Raw genomic sequence first — 17013 nt, forward strand, 5'->3', positions numbered from 1 at the left:
ATTTGTAATTGTTGTCATTTCAGAGAATAAATAAATAAAAAAAAAAATAAAAAACTTTCATAATGCACCCTGTACATTCATTTTTCAGTTTCTATAAAAAACATGTTTATCTGAAAGTTTATTTGCAAATTATAACTCTTCTGCTTTTTTACAATAGTTCAGTTCTTCTACATACTTGAATTCTACTACGCGATGTTCTGATTCAAATATACGCAAGTCTACTAAGGTGTTGCGTGCTAATTTAAGTATGTGGTAAGCTTGTATTTTAACAAATATTTTACTCCCTATCCCTTTAATTTCAAAATTTAGTTTTGATAGTAGCAACCAAGTTTATTTACTGCAGCAATTTTAGTGTTCCACTGCATCCAGAAAGTGACATTTTCTACACATGCTCCGATATCATGGAGTTTCATAATTGCCAATTTTATTAAATTTGACAAAACATCACCACATATTTTATCAGTAAAAATGTATGCAATTACGCATTTGAAATTACTGTATCTTCAGCAATATAATTTGGAAAACAAGGCTTCTGAAGCCAAAGTTTCTTCACAATCTATATTGGCACCACTTCCTAATTGAACAAATCATGCGAGTTTCTCTCTCGGATCGTGTATTATTTGTTTCCTTACACTAATAATATCAAACACCAAATTAACATATGGTATTTTTTTTCTTTGACATGTATTTATTTTAATTTTTTTAAATAGTGTTTTTCCAAGAAACAAGAAGAACTATTAGAATTAGCCAGGTAAGGCTAAGTTCATATTTCTAAGGTAGCTGTAAGCTTTTGGTAAGTAAAAAAAAATTGTAAGAGTAAATTCTTTCATTACATCTGTGTAAGTATTTTTTAATTTGCTACGTTTAGAACTATTAAGATTATTATTATAAGTAAATGCATTGAGAAACCTGAAAAATTATTCTCTAATAATACCTCAGTCAACCATTCCAATGCATTGAGCTTTTTCTCTTTTTAACAACATTTTATTTATTTACCTTTTCTTTAACAATAAAATAATTTGTTTCATAGAGCTAATCTTCTTGTCTCACCTCTTCAGTCTTTGCTGCAGGACTTTTATGTTGCAGCGCGGCCTCCCTTTAATAAAGCGTTGCAGGTGCCTGAAAATAAAAAGCATAGAGGAATACTGTTTAGCATGTTTGCAAGGGGGGTTTTGAAAACACTGATGAATAAAAAGATTAATTAATTATTTAGAACGTAACGATATAAAATTCATATTTTATGCGTGGGGAAACCAACGTATTTTTATATCATGATAGTGCACTTAATACAAATGAAATAGTATGATAAGATTAAACAGTAATTAAGTTTATGACTATTAAACAGTAATTTATTTATAATAACAGCAATTTTAAAGTGTACATAAGTTTGCCAATGCATGTAGAAATAAAAGACAAAAAGCTAAATTTGCATAGGTATACTTACTAACTTGATGACAATGGTTCGTTTACTTTATTCAGTTTCTTTTTTCTGCTTACGTGAGGTTTTTTCTAGAAGAAAATAATTTCTTCTACAGCACATTTTGAAGTTAGGCAGTTGTTCATCAATCTGTAAATTCTTTACATTAATGAAGTCATAAAACATTTTTATAATATATATACATATAATATATATATATATAAATATATATACTTAAGAACATTAGCTGTTAAAACCTCCTTATATTAACGTAAAACCTTAGGCAAGATAGAACAAAATTTCATTATTAATATCATAGCTATTAGTTTGTGGGTGTTGAGTAAATCTGCCAGCAGTAACAGTCAATCATAGGCAAAGGCTGGAAAATAATTTTATTTTCACATCAGAAAAAATAGGTTTATAAAAGTGCACACAATTATACAGATAGCGTACAGTGGTTCGGGCAGTAATTGATCGACTAAGAACCTGTAACTGCTTAAATATATACTGTGCCAGTATAGTACCTTCAAAAGTAAATATTAATATATTATCTGATAGGTTATTTTCTGACAAATTAAAATACATATTTGAAGTTACACATATATGTAATATTTTAAGCACAGGAAATTGTTAAAAAGAAAAATCTTTAAAATGCCAGTAATTGATCGTTCACACCGATGTTTGATCACCAGTTTATCAGTTATTAATCAAGGTCCGTAAAGAAAACAATACCGTAGTTGTGATTAATATAAAACCATTATTATTTCATCATATAAATAAAAATCAATGTATAAATTTACCTTTAGTAGCCTAATTTAACAAACATAATACCATGAGGCTCTACTCCAATTTAAGTTCAAACACACACCAAATTCTTCGTTACTTTCACCAAAACAAAAGTCACATACAAAATCGGACTTCTCATTATCAGAGACATCATCCAGTCTGAACTCTAAGATCAGGTTTTTGGAAATGCAGTTTGTGTAGTACCAGTTGTCACAGTCATGACACGGCCCAATACTTTCTGTTGTTGCACATTTCTTCATCATATTAAAGCTTCCTTTACATTTTTTACATATCCAATCCGGTTTGTGCTTGGATGGTCGATCTAGTTTTTTACCTTTGACTATTTTGGACTTTTTCTATTCCTCTCTATCTGCTTTTTAAATTTTTTTTCTTTTTCTCTCCTTCAAGGCCTTTCCAATAACTCAACCACTTAGCTGACGTAGCTTAATGTGGCAATCGCTCCTTTCCTTGTGAACCTATTTTTCTTTTGAGGAATTTCTTCAGGCTATACAGTATTTCCCAAAAAAGCAGGGCTGATGTTACTTGGTTTACAAATCAATTTTTTTTGTGGTGTGATGACAATCTTTTAATTGTTTTAGTCTCGATCTTTGATTTCTTCATCTTGCTCTTTGTTTTCGTCTTGATGTCGGATTTCCCCAACTTGCCCATTATTTTTATCACCATTCTCCTTAGTTTCTTCATGTTGTCTTTATTTTCATCTGGATCTTTGCTTTCTCTATCTTGTTCTTTATTTGTCTTACCTTTCTCTTTCTTCTGTTCATCATAGAGCTTGGCCTGATCTTTTCTTTTGCTGTAGCATTTCATTTCATCTTCGTTTTGAAAATCTTCAGATTCTCTTCTATCATTTTCATCTTCCTGTTCTTGTCCACTTCTTGTATTAATACATTTTTTCTGAGTTTTTTCCAAAGCTCAAACATTTCCCGAGCACTCTCGTCACCATCCCAGCCAGTACTCTCTTTACGAAACTCTTCTGTTCCTCCATCTATGCATGACTCCACATACAATAATCGTGGGATACCAAAATCACATGGCTTAGCAGAAATTAAACTTTTCAACAAGATAATTGAACTAATATATACATAAAGAAATAATTTAATGGCAAATAGTATATTCCTTAGTTATCTGTAATAATGTTTGTATGATATTTTACCAGTATTTTGCAATGTAAAACTGTCTTATCATGAAACTGTAGAATTGTGAACTACAAGATGAAAATGTAATTTTGTTTCAAAAAATATAAAAATTAGAAATAATATTTTTCTTTGATATATATATACATTACACACTACATTATACATTACACACACGCGCGCGCGCGCGCGTATATATAACAACAAAAACGTACTCTTTTTATTAGGCATAAACTATTTTGTCCATCTTCTGCCAAAGCAGTTATTTGGCTGTTACTCTGGCAGTCTTGTAAAATGTTAGGTTACTTTTCAAGCCAATATGTTGTTCAACATGAATAACATAAATTATGGTAAGGACGCTGCATCAAAACGAATGTTGCATTGACATTTAGGTCAAATTTGGTCAATAGCTCAATCAGTTGATAGGCACTTTTACATCAAGGAAAAAAGTGGCTAGACTCTCGGAATGTCTAGAGCCAGGAATTGAAACAGTCCGTTTAGAAAACCAACAGTTGAAAACAAAAACAAATAAATAAAACTGAAAAACATCGGTATTTATTGTGTTTTATTTATTGTGTTATAAATTTATGACATAATTTGCTAATTAAAAAAAGTTGGTGAAAAACACATTGGTTAGTAGAGTGAAACACCGACCGCCTACCGCATCAGAATACGACGATCCAGTCAGAAATGGCAGCGCATAATGTACTTCACAATGTGTACCTAAAACAACCCGCCATTTCTGATTGGACGTGACCGTAGCGTAAGTACGCAACCTGCTGATAACCACTGCTGATAAAACCGAAAATGACTGTGTTTGTAAAATGTTTTGAATTTATAAAAATTTTGACGGATCAAATTTTCTGAACTGACTCAAAATCAAACTGAGCTTAGAAGCCAGTTGAGCGTTGTGCAAAAAGAGAATTCAAAACCTAACCTTGATTGTGAATAATCATACGGAGGCCATTGGGGACATATTTACTAGTAATAACGGCAATAATGTATCTTACGCTAGTGTTTTAAAATCTACTCTGCCAAACACAAACTCAATTTTGTCGACTAAAGTTGTTCGACAAGAAAAACAGTGTCGGGGTTAGTGAGGTTAGAAATTACGACCGTGTTTTGACTTCAGCGGTCATTTCTGATTTTTCTGATCAAGGCAATACAAACTCAGTGCTGCCACCCAATACATTGGACGGTAGCAAAAAAAATAATCGTCTATGAAGGACAGGATTGAGAAGGCACCTGTGCCTGTCAGTCATAGGAAAAAATGCTAAGAAAGCAAGGTTACATGACAAACCACGTATGCCGTCTATTTCGCATTGCAGTCCTGCAGCTGGTGTTCCGTCTGCTCTCGGACTTGGATCCTCGGACGGGGAACAAGAGGACTTGGGTAATGAAGATGTAAAACAATGAATTTATTGAAGTGAAACGCAAAGAAACGCAATAAATTATTCAACTCAACCTCAGAGAAGTGCCATTATCAAGAAGACCAAGTTTATATTGGGCTGTGCATCTGTAACAAATGATAAATTGAGGGTTGTTGAAAAACAAAGACATATTTTTGTTTCTAGATTTGCAGAAAATGTGGAAAGTGTAGACATTAAACAATATGTAAATGAAGGTGTGAAGGGCAATAATGATTGTGAAGTAACCAAGCTAAGGAATAGGTATCCAGGATATAGTTTCCTTTAAAGTTGGGTATTCCACTGTCTCTGTGGAATATGGTGTATGCTGAAAATTTCTGGCCAGAAGGAACTTATGTGAGTCGGTTCAAATACTCACGTAATAAATCCCTCAAATTGCCCATGAGGCTCCTTTTTTGGAAACCGGCCAGGAAAATGGACACAATACTATAAGTCATGGGCCTACACACTTGATTAATGACAGTGGGCAAAGGCTAACTCCCAGTGCTCAAACTACATTGTCGAGTGAACTCACACTTGTACATATTAATCTTCAGTCAATAAAAAATAAACTGAACCTACTAGAGATTTTTAATCGCAATACTTTGTGTGATGTGCTTTGTGTCAACGAACATTGGTGCACTCAGGACGAATTAGGGTTATATGTACCTGAAGGATACTCCCTAATTACTAGTTACTGTAGACCGTCTCCCTACGGGGGAGCTGCAATTTTTGTTAAGAACTCTTTTCTGCACCCATTTGAAGTAGTAAATATTGACACTTTCTGTGAGTGCAAGGTTTTTGAGGCTGCTATGATTATGTCCAGTGCTGTTGGTTTGTTGATTGTGACACTGTATCGTACACCTGATTCATCTGTAGAAGCTTTTAATGATGATAGACTGTGTCAACTTCTTGACTTTATAACGGGTAGCCTTAAATTCCGCAAGTGCAAGACTGTTATTGCAGGTGACTTGAATATTGATCCTAGGAGTAATAGTCTGCAAACTGTAAATTTTATTAATACCCTCAAATCTTATGACTGCTTCTGTGTGAATCCTACAACCAACTCGTCTTGAGTCCTGCCTGGATAACTTCATCTCCAATCTTCACCCAACTGATTACACTTGTAGAACTGTACAGCCTCATCTCTCGGATCATCTTGGCCTGCTGTTAAAGACTAAATTTCTTGCTGCAGGTCCCTCACTGCCAAACGTGAGAGTGAAAAAAACAACATACAAGGCTATAGGGTGCTGAACGATGTAAATATTAATAGATTTAAGTGTAGGTTAACTAATAGCAACTGGTCAAATGTGATTTTAGGTGCTGATGACCTTGACAATGCTTTTAATTCCTTTTTGCAGCATTTGTCTCACAACTTTCATGATTGTTGTCCTTTAATGACTAAAACTAGATCTGAAGGAAAACTTAGATGTAGAAATAAAAACTGGTACACTCCTTTTTTAGAGAAAATTAGGTTATTACTGGATATTAGCTATGAAGTGAGTAAAAATAATCCTACTTTGTTAGAAAGACATAAAAAGAATTAAGAAATTTTATAAAGAACAGGTTGAAATTGCAAAAAGAAGTGCAAAATGATAGATACATATTGGAATCTCCAAACCCATGCAAAGCTGCCTGGAATGTAATTAATGCCGAATCTGGGCGGTTATCTAAAAATCTTGCTCTGTCCAAGCTGCCATTGTCTGCTGATGATTTTTAATGACTATTTTATTAATGTGTGTTAGTAATGTAAATAATAATGGGGCCAATTCTGAATACTGCTAGTGCTATTGAAATATTGAAATCTTCTGGTATAAGAAATCCCCAGACATTACCTTTTAAGTGGAATGATGTTTACCCTGTCGATGTTTATAACACTGTACTTAAACTTAGTAACTCAAAATCAGAAGATGTTTTTGGACTTTCAAACTTTGTCTTAAAGAAAGTTTTAAGTGAAATTTTATATCCTTTAACAATACTTATTAACTGGATGCTCAGGATTGGTGTTTTTCCACAATGCCTTAAGACAACTGTAACAGTGCCAATTTACAAAAAGGGTGACAGGTCTAATGTAAACAACTACCGCCCGATTGCGCTGGTTCCTGTAGTATCCAAGGTAATTGAAAGCCTAATTAAACAACAGGTTGAATGTTATTTTGAGGACAATCACTTGCTTTCCTCTGAACAATATGGATTTAGACATAGTCTCTCCACTGTCAAAGCAGTTGAAAGCATTGTCTCCTATATTATTGGTGGCTTTGAAGGTAAAGAAGAGATTTAGTGCCTTACTGTTAGATCTTAGTAAAGCTTTTGACGTGGTGCCTCACTCAGAACTTATTGAAAAAACCTAAACCACTATGGGCTGGAAGGTGTTGAGTTGTCTCTCTTTACTTCTTATTTATCTGACAGGTACCAGTATGTCAGAATAAGTGACCAGAGATCTGATCTCAAGAGGGTGACATGGGGGGTACCCCAGGGCTCTGTCCTGGGTCCCTTTTTGTTCACTGTTTTTATTAACGACCTCCAAAATTTCTTCCCAACAAGTATGTCCTTTATGCAGACGACACTACCTTGATGTGCTCCAATAGACTTTCTCAACTTAATCTAGTAATGATCAATTATATGAGAGAGAGATCACATCTCTGGTTTTCTGCAAATTAGCCTATATGTTAACGAGGATAAATCAGAGCATGTTATATTTAGTCTAGGTGCCAACTCTGAGAATAAGTCTATGAAGTTTACTAGGTCTTTATCTTGATTCTAAGCTCACTGGAGAACACATACTGATGCCTTATGTACTCGGTTATCGAGAGTGATCTTTTTGTTAAAAAAAACTGAACATCCTGTACTAGTCCTAGTTTGGTTTTAAAGGCTTATTTTGCCCTCTTTCATTCCCACCTTACATATGGTACCCTTCTCTGGGGTAGCTCCAGCGGAGCTACAGAGGTTTTTCTGTGCCAAAAGAAGGCTGTGCGAAAAATGTTTAATCTTAGCAATAGTGACTCGTGTAAACCTTACTTTATAGAAATTGATATACTTACACTCCCTTGTATTTTTGTATTGCAGAGTTTGATATATGTAAAAGAAAATTTAGAACAATTTGACTTAAAAAGCTCAATACATACTCATTATACAAGAAACCAAGACTCAATCAACCAAAAAACATGCTAGGCTAGCCAAAACCCATAATAGTTATCTGTATATAGGCATAAAGTTAACAAGTTTTAGTTAGGGAAATTTCATTAGAAGTTAGGGAAATTTTAAAATTAAATAGCTGTGTCTAAATGGGTTGAAGCAAAATGCATTCTATTCTATCGAAGAAATGTATCTTTACAATATAAAGTAATAGGATTTTTCATGTAGTTTCATGTATGCTCAGCATTAAGGATATAACTGTACCATGTAGGCTATGTTTAAGGTTTGTGTATGTGTTTTTATTTGTATATTGTATATATATATGTTTTTAAGGACATATTTTAAACTCTATGACTTTGTCAATGCATCGTTTGTGTGGGATGGCAATAAAATATATTCTTGATTCTTGGATACCTTCTTTTGAGATGCGGCATTCATGCGGCATTCAACTACTAAGTGAGCTCTTTCAAATGAGGTACACTCGACCCATGGACCATGCTTCAATTTAAGATTTCCATGTTTTCCTCTGTGGGCCGTCCCCCATGTTGGCATGGTTGGATGTCATCTTTTAGCAAGGAAAAAAGTTTACATAGTTTACAATAGCCATATGACAATGTGCAAAAGTTTATAGATGTTATCTCCTATAGGTTTTTAAAATAGTAAAGCCGTACCCATACTTTTCAAACACCCTGTATATATATATATATATATATATATATATATATATATATATATATATATATATATATACATACACACAATTCTCGTGTCACAATGGTAGTTAACTTACTTCTCCGAAACGGCTTTACAGATTTTTACCAAATTTTATATGAATATTCAGTAGGTCTCAGGAACGGCTACTATCTATTTTTCTTACCCCGAAGTGTACAGGATGGTCCACCAATTAAATTTAGAAGATCACAGTTTTCAAAGCACCTGCATATTGGAAACTGCAAGTACGATACAGTTACGTTTGTTATATAGCCAAACACTATTTGAAGGCGCTAAGTTAAGACGTATATTTGTGTTTAAAATAAATTTTCTATAGTTGAACTTAAAGCTTGAATTTTAGACCACTTTATAACAAAGTACATGTACATGTACCTTGCGTCTTTTTAAATTTTGTTGTTTTTCGCAGGATACCTCAGCCTAAAAAAAATTAATTTTCTATCATTAAATTTTAAATAGAAGTAATTACTATCATTAAGTAATTTTAATTATTTAATTAAACGTTACGTCTTGAATTATTGTGAGTCTGTAAAATTAACTTGATTTTTTTATTCAACCAAAAACTATTCAAACGACTGCGCTGAAATTGGACATGAAGATTCTTGGTCCCTGGGATGAATATATGCATATGCTTATTTCTAGAATCGCTCCGGGCTACGCCCCACTGGTCTTTGAAGTAACAACATAATCCCTCTAAAGTTCTGAAATATTAAGTAAAAAAGCATTCCTAATGTTATCAACTGTTCTGTGTAAACATTGTTTATTATTTTAAATTTGTTTACATTTATAGTGAGTGACAATATGTTTAACGTCGTTTTAGATTTCAGCTATTAGGTTAGTATACTTATCTATTTTACAAAATATCCCAACACATAAGATAGTCAGTATTTGACTCCGAAGACTCCCTTTGAAGCAGTTGGCAAAAACTATGCTTGATGAAAATTCGCTCGACTGTACTTTTGAACTCATGTACTAATTCCAGCTCTAAATGTTCTAAAATATTAACAATGTTTTTCAGTTAAAAAGGAAACAAACGCGTAGTGTCATTGTTAACGTACATTTTAATCAAATATTTAGTATTAGATCTAAAAGATAATGTTACTATCAAACAAAGTAAATTAGAATAATCATAAATATAAACTTTTAACGTTTTGATTGTGGAACACAAGGCAAAATCAACATTGGCGTCGGAAATAAAATTCACTCAAACCAGTAGTGGTCATACACATGCAACGTGCCTACTAAATTGCGTGCAAAGGAGCGGGTAACTGCTAGAAGTGCAGATATAAGAGACAATGTAGTCTGACATTTACTTTTACTTCAGAGACTGTTACTAAACCTAAATAATTTGTCTTTTTACAAAAATTGGGGTTATCAGAGCTATGTATGTATATATATTTTTTTGATCAGAAAAGAGGCAAAATCACCAATGAAAAAACACTAATATCAAAGTAAATTACAATGTACAATAAATAAACCAGTTAAGAATTTTTATCATGATCTTCGGAAGAAGGGAAACTTAACATTAGCATCGGAAATATAATTCACACAAACCAGAAGACTTCATACAGGTTTGTACCGTAGGTTGTTGAAAAGCATCCGTGTAGAAGTATTGCTTTTCACACGGACAATTATGTGTGGCGTGCTCTCAAGTGGGTTAACCATTCAGTTTGTTTGTGTTAGCTAAAGATTGGCCAGCCAAAAATATTGTAGAATCCATTGCGTTAAGGTATTGATGTTGTAATTAGTAATATTATCATATGTATCATTTATGATAATTATCCATACAGAATAAATTATATCAAATAAAAAAATATGAATGTTTAATGTTTTGGAATTTTTATATTCTGTCATTGTTTACAGCGCTCCAAGCTTTTTCCACTCATACACCACATTCGCACATTCTAATACGAATTTATATGGCAAAACAATGTTTGCCGGGTCAGCTAGTATATATAAAATATTTCCAGCTATTTGTGTAACACTGGAACTATTTTCGACCAATTTGAAGAAATCTCAAAAGTCGAAGCTCTTAGCTTTCCTATTGAAAGCATTTATGATATAATACAATGAAGTGAAAATGTCAGTGAATATGAATCGGTATTTGTTTAAAAGGGCATCAGTCACTTTTTTTCACAATTCCACTTTTTGGTGGATTTGGATTCTTTATTTCTAGATCTACATTCTGTGTTAATAGGGCATCAGTCAGTCAAGTAATAAGCCCACAGCACAAGGTTGAATATTGTGTAATTTGTTAAAAAGGCATCAGTCTATGACTCATGCCCTTTTAACTAAAAATGTTGGCTGTACTTTTGTTTAGCTACAGCTGTTAACATGGAAACAGCTGTCTAGCAGCTTGAATATTGTGAGCAGGTTTTAAGGTTATAGTTTTCAGATTCTTTGGTTAATTCAACAGAGTAAACAAGTAGAAAAATATGATTGAAAATATGGAAAGTGTTAATCATGATGTTTCTCGTAAAAGGAAGTTTACAGATCCTAGTGAGTACAAAAGGAATCAAATAAGGAAAGCCATTATCAAAGGGGAGAAATATGTGAACCATAAATGCAATGAAACTCCAGCTAAGAAGCCTTCTCATTTACTTGTGGGTAAGTAATAATTTAAATGAGGTTATCGACATAAACTTATATAACTTTGTTTACCAATATAATTGGTGTGTGTCTTTTTAAATAACTTATATAATAAAATCCTCAGAGCTACATCAAGTTACAAGTCTGAGCCCTAAGTAGGCTATTACTGAAATAACTGGTTTACATTAGCCTAAAACTCTCATTTTTGTTACAGATGCAAGAGAAATTGCTTAGGAGAGTTTCCAGAGGACAACGTGACTGAGATTTTTGCTTAGGTTTCACGACCTCGGTACGAAAAAATGAAAAAGACATGTTACTATATGGACTTATTGATGTGGAGGAAGTGGCTATACGTAGACCAAGAAACGAAAATCCAAGAATAAACAGTGCTAGTTTCAAATATCACCTTTTGATTGGAACTTCAAGACATATAGTATGTTTGAATGCTTTTGTCATTGCTTTTGGTGTTACAACTAAAAGAGTCCGGCGAATCAGAGAACTCAAGAAGGCTGCAAAACTCCCGAAGATAAAAGAGGAAAGGCAGTGTCTTTTTCCGTGTCCGATGAAGTAAAAAGCTTGGTTAGAGAACATATTAGTTCATTTCCTGTGAAGGAATCCCACTATTTGGGAGGAACCAAATTTTACCTGAATGCGGAATTAAATTTAAAAATAATGTATAACTTGTTTTGTGAGAAGTACCCTGAAAAGAAGGTGAGTTATAGTTTTTACTACACGTTTTTTAAAGATAATTTTAATCTCAGATTTGGTCGGCCTCAAGTCGACACATGTTGCACATGTGAAGAGCTTAAGCTAAAAAATTAAATCTCCGCACTTGAATGAAGCTGCAAAACGGAGTGCTGTGGCCCGAGCTTTCTTGTACATAAGCGACGAAGCCAAAAGTTTTATTCTGCGCTAAAGTATGAGGCCTCAGAAGATGCTAAGGAAGAAAACAATATTCTTTCAATTGCATTTGATTACATGCAAAACATTTCCCTCCCAAAGGTGCCCGTGCAGGAAACTGTTTTATTTGCGCCAACTTACAGTGAATGTGTTTTGTATAAACAGACTTAAAAAGTAGAAACAGCAACATCTTACCTCTATCATGAAGGAGAAGGTCACAAGGGGCCTAACGAAGTTTGCTCCTTTTTGGATGACTACCTTAAACATGTTCCGGAAAGTGTGACAGAGCTCCGTTATTTTTTCGGACAATTGCGCTGGTCAAAATAAGAACCAGACATTGACTAGGTTTTTCTTATTTTTTAACTGACAGTAAAAGGTTCTTAAAAAATTCAGCACTTTTATCCTGTCAGAGGTCACAGTTTCCTTTCCTTGTGGACAGAGAGTTCGGCTTAATCAAAAGGGATGCTTAATAAGCATGACAGAATATTCAGTATGTATGAAATCATTGAGGTAATAATAAAAAGTGCCAAACCTGGAAAGTTTTCTTGTGAAGGAGGTGAGAGCTTCAGAGATTTCTAACTTCAAATCTTGGTGGATAAAGTATTACAAAAATACTCCAGTTTCAGAGGAAACAAAAAAGAAACCAAGCAAAGAAAAAAGTCAAATTTGGGATCAGTAAGCTGTTTCATTTTGTATTTGAATCTACTTTTAAAAGGCTACATAAAGGCATACACCACCATTAATGGTCTCCATTGCCACACCTTTTTCATGTCTTTAAACAAACACAGGGATTACTGGTCCCAGCGAACTTGCTTACCCAGAGGGTAAAGTGCCTATAAAAAAATCAAAACTCCAAGATTTAAGAAAAGTCATTCAGTATGTACCTCATGAGAACAGACAATTTTATAATGATATTTTAGAATGGCCTGTAATGGAAAATATTAATATGCAAGAAGAAGATGAGTGATAAGTATCAACAAAACCTACAATAGGGCACAAATTTAGTTTCTTTTCTATGATAAGGAGTTTAAAAAAATTGTTTAAGTAACATAAATTTAAGCTTAGGCCTATACCAATAATTCTGTACTCATTGTATCTTTAAAAATAAATGTTTTTTTTTATAAATTATGAGTGTTAACACTATTTTTTTCATGTGACATATTGAAAATTTGTTAAAAGGGCATAAGTCACACATTTTTAAAAATTCATAAAAATTTGAAATTTTGATAAAAATTTGAAATCTTTATATTGGGATGTTAAAAATAAGGCAGAAAATGCAATGCATATTTATTTAGGAATTTTACATTTGCTATATAATATTTAATCGGTTTTATCAAGTTTTCCGAAAGTTTACTTTTCATGGACTGATGCCCTTTTAACAAATACCGATTCATATATATAGAGCTGATGTCTGTTCTGAACTATGTGAAGTGTAAAGAGCTCAAGACAGGGCTGATTCGACGTTGGCAGAGGTGAAAGTATTGTTCTTGTAACAAAAGGTGAGTTTAGCCCTCCACACTGCAAAGCGGAGCCATCCCCTACCATAAACTTGGGGATGACATGCCTACATACCTCTATATCGCTCTGGCCAACTTTCCTTACTTCTCTGGGGTGAAAGCTCTATTACTTCCCACGGTTTGAGAACCAGCACTATACCCTGTCAGAAATATGTCATAAATAACTAGGCGACCCTGTCATAAATATTATAAATTTAACATTTATGATGTACAACTCTCCTTTCTAACAATAAAATGACGTCTAAACATGAGTCTGCACTAGATATGCTACTAACACAATATATTTATATATTACTACGACTAACTAATTAAATAAATAAATAATTAAACAAATAAAAAAGAAAGAACCGAGGCCGAGTCGTAACATTCCTCCCGGCTTGAAATCTTTATTTCAAAATTAGATAACTGGACTTTGCTACTACTATGCATAGTTTGAATTCAAATGCGACTAAAAGTAATGCATTTGTATAATGTTCTAAATGTGAAATGAACTTATTACAATTTATATAAACAGTAAATACGCAATATAGCTGTCTATAACAATGCATGTGGACAACACAAAAAGTAATTAAGATAATTTACCGCAACAATTATAAACTAAAAATATATATGTTACTTCCTGTCTTCATTTGAGCACATTCAAGACAACAAATGAAATTATACTAACTATGCAATATTGATAATAGAGGGGGAATTTAAATACGAATCAACTTGTTACTAAAGAAAAAAATAAAATATGAACTAATTTACGTCTATACTACTATATACTAATCTAATGGTGTCTCTGTGTTACGTGAAAACTACTAGACCGATTGTACTGAAATTTTAAATGGGCATTGTTAGGGTCCCTAGTATGTTAACATATAGGCCTATTCCTATTTCGAAAATCCTTTCGGGTTATGCCCCAGTGGTTTGAAAACTATGGATTTAGCTCAATCAGCAGATAGTACATTTGTTTTTTGTCAAGAATAACCCTATATATCCTAATGTTAATCTCATAAATACGAAAGTGATGTTTGTCATGCTTTCGCGCATAATATTCAACCGGTGTACTGAAATTTTACAGGGACATTCTTACAGTTTCTTTTAAAGATATAGGCTTATTCGAACATTTCTGCGGGCTATGCATATCTGATCTCGAAAGCAGCGAAAAATCCCACCTTGGTCTCTAAAGTCGTATTAGAGCAAACAAATAGTAATAATGAAAAGCCTGTTAAAATGCAAGCAACTGTTTTGAGTAAATATTGTTTTATAACACCGAAACCATTTGTTTTATTAATTTATCCACTATTTTCAATTTGTTTACATTTATACAGTTAGTAGTGTGTAAGCATAGAGTAAGCTTTAAAGTAACAACACTTCTTATTTCAACCTTTTCTACAACTGCTACGCACAGAGTAAGAAATTATCCAGCTAAGAAAATTAAGTTTCAATAAGAATATACTTTTATTTTTGCTGCAAGTGGAACCATAAAGCAAACAACACACTATATGATATATGTTGTACGGTTTCGCATTTTCTTTATTGTTAGGAGGCAAACTCACAAGCTGAGGTCACTAAAGACCTGTATAGTCCGAGAATGCAAAGTTTTATGTCTCGAAAGAATTATATGTTTCGTTAAAAACTGGTCTGTTCTTATAGGAAGCTCGTCTTCCGTAAGTGACCAATATTTTCTTGTAGGTATTAAATAGACTCTTTACAGCCGTAGAACTAGCAGTTATTTCTCCATATCTAAACATCGGCACCATAACAGCTCAAATAAGAGGCAGGTAATCCACTAAATCGAATATATAGGGAACAAGGTGAGGGCAGTGTAATGCATTATAATGTTCTCCTTCACATTTGACTTGTTCTCTTGTTTTAAAATATTTTCAACCCAAAACCTAAAAGGATGTTGTGGCCAGTTATCGCCTTCTAGTCGCTTGAAATAATTTCTTCCTCTGTAAATACAAAATTATCTTCAAAACATGCATTTGTTATTCCATCCTTCAGTAATTTTCTTGATTCCTCTTATGGCGTCTGTTTTCAGTCACGTATTCATTGATAATAGTTTCCCAACAGTTTCACTTTCAGCAACAATGAAAAGAGCTGTCAATAACTGACGAATTATGTTGAGGTTATTGGATCTTAAAATCTGTACTATACTTGCTTCGTCACATCTTACAGATAGCATTTGAGTCACAGGAAAGGATGAATTATCTATATCAATCGTAACTTCTTGGTAAAAAATTACATTTCCAGACTTATTGTTGAAAGGCCGAGATATTGTTCTTACTTATCTTCCAGTACATCAATAATTAGTGTAGGGTAAGAATCTTGTTCGCATAATTCTTTAGAGCAATGTACCTGCGATGGCGTCCAGTATCTTACAAGAAATTTCGCAAGGCCAACACCAAGGATACTCTCTCTGGAAGGTGTAAACTTTGCTGCTATTACAGCATCAGTCACATTTTTTCGGTTTTTTTCCCTGTATTTTATACTTTTGGCACCTTATTGCACTTAATGATGGCAGATGTGGTAGCTCCTCATCACTAAAAGTACTTAGTATATATTATATATTACTCGCTGTCTTGGTCCTATACCCTGATACTGTGTCACAGTCAGTAGTTAATGCTGTGTTCACTCCGTCTTTTGCGATTCCTTTTAATTGTCGTTTACAAAGTGCGCTTTTGCGGATTACTTGAAATATAATTGCAACGGGTGGTTACCCTAAAAAGGTAAATAAAATAAAAACCAAAAGAAAGTAACAAATTTGAAGTGAACAATGCATATATTGATCATATTATAAATAACAATGTAGCATATAAACTGAAAGTTTTCCTTTGGTGCTCAGACGGAATTGTTGTCTGTAAAGCTTCCTCTGTAATCTTTACAGCTAGCTTCCTTTTTGACGTAATACTTCCCAGTGTCGTTTACTTGTGCTGTTTTCAATACTAAACAGCAGTTACACTTAGTAACCAACCAAAAATGTTCGTTCACTATTTGAGTCGAAACATGAGGTGTTGGACTCTAGTATTTTTTGTGCCATGCTTTTCTTTTCATGAGTAGTAAAGTTCTCTTGGAGCTTATCATAAAATTCATCGTATTCTATAGAATCACTTTACGTATCTGGAAAAATGTACATATACTTGTATATATTGAATTATAGTTAATATTACAACAGTTATTAGGAGTATGTACTTCCTTACACAAATTACAAATTATTGTGGTATTATTAATTTTTACTCTGTAATCAACTATATATTTTTAAATAAAATATTAGCTCCTACATTACAAAGTATTAATTTAAGACCCCTCCACGGCTAAAATAGTTCAAGTGCTACTGAAATGGAGCTAGTCAATCACGTGTTACCGAATGTTTGAGTATGTTCCGTTAGTGCCTA

The 17013-nt window shown here is 33.3% G+C and overlaps 1 long non-coding RNA gene across 2 annotated transcripts; it reads right to left on the bottom strand.

Annotated features, from left to right (window-relative positions):
• Nucleotides 1-956: 956 nt before the first annotated feature.
• On the bottom strand, nucleotides 957-8959 carry LOC124357669. Of its 2 annotated transcripts, none has more exons than XR_006921961.1 (3): nucleotides 8715-8959; nucleotides 1445-1567; nucleotides 957-1119 (listed from the first exon to the last, which is right to left on the bottom strand). It is a non-coding gene; the product is annotated as an uncharacterized LOC124357669 (long non-coding RNA). The 2 variants fall into 2 exon arrangements; XR_006921962.1 differs by lacking the exon at nucleotides 8715-8959 and adding an exon at nucleotides 2218-3275.
• Between the last annotated feature and the right edge of the window lie 8054 nt (nucleotides 8960-17013).

This window comes from Homalodisca vitripennis, chromosome 3 (assembly GCF_021130785.1).
Source record: "Homalodisca vitripennis isolate AUS2020 chromosome 3, UT_GWSS_2.1, whole genome shotgun sequence".
In the NCBI taxonomy this organism is placed as follows: Eukaryota; Metazoa; Arthropoda; class Insecta; order Hemiptera; family Cicadellidae; genus Homalodisca; species Homalodisca vitripennis.